Genomic DNA, 817 nt, shown 5'->3' on the forward strand with positions numbered 1-817 from the left:
CTTTGAGTAAATCTGCAGTTTTATATTCTAACAAGAAACACAGTTTAGCCCTTTAAACCATTACATTTCACTTGCAGTAGAGTTGAAAATTTAGGAAAACTATAGCTCAGGAGTTGAAGCATGAGAGCCATGTGGTTTAGTTCAGCTAAAGTTACTAACAGGGGCATAAAAAGTTCTAAAGAAAAGAGGTTCAACAAAAAGATCTTACTTGATCTCAAGTGATTGTATAACCTTTGCAGAATGAAAACCAAAGTGTAGAAAAAACAAACGCAGGGTGGTCGGGACACAGAGAAAACAACCCAAAGACCACACCACAGTAGGAACCATAGAGCATGAGTCAGAACCGGGTTGGTTGGGTTAAAATCTACCTGAAAGGAGAATCTGGCCGACTGCCAACTCAAAACAACAGGTTCAGACATTTAAAACTGGAGCAAATAACTCTATATATATATATAACTTTCTAACTAAATGAGAGTCTTTGAAGGGAAGCCCTGAGAAAAACTGGAGTGTGCATTATCCTATATGGAGGGATGGCTTGTAGAGAATAGCGTGTCGCAGCTCATTGATGTAAACACGCTATGACTGCTTTCGTCAACCAAAGACAAAGATAAATGGATGAGCAGTCACCACCTGGGGAGGATTTCATGCACCGCAGGCATGTTATACACCATTGTTTCTCAAAGTTGGAGTTCTTTCTTCAACTTCAGAAGGGAAATCAATTCCGATGCATTAAAATAACGCAGAATACAGTGAAAAGGTTAAATAATATTATCAAATTATTTTGGAAAACAAAAATTGTGCATTATAAAGATTCATT

This window comes from Cyprinodon tularosa, unplaced genomic scaffold, assembly GCF_016077235.1.
Source record: "Cyprinodon tularosa strain WSP-4 unplaced genomic scaffold, ASM1607723v1 ctg629, whole genome shotgun sequence".
Lineage (NCBI taxonomy): Eukaryota > Metazoa > Chordata > Actinopteri > Cyprinodontiformes > Cyprinodontidae > Cyprinodon > Cyprinodon tularosa.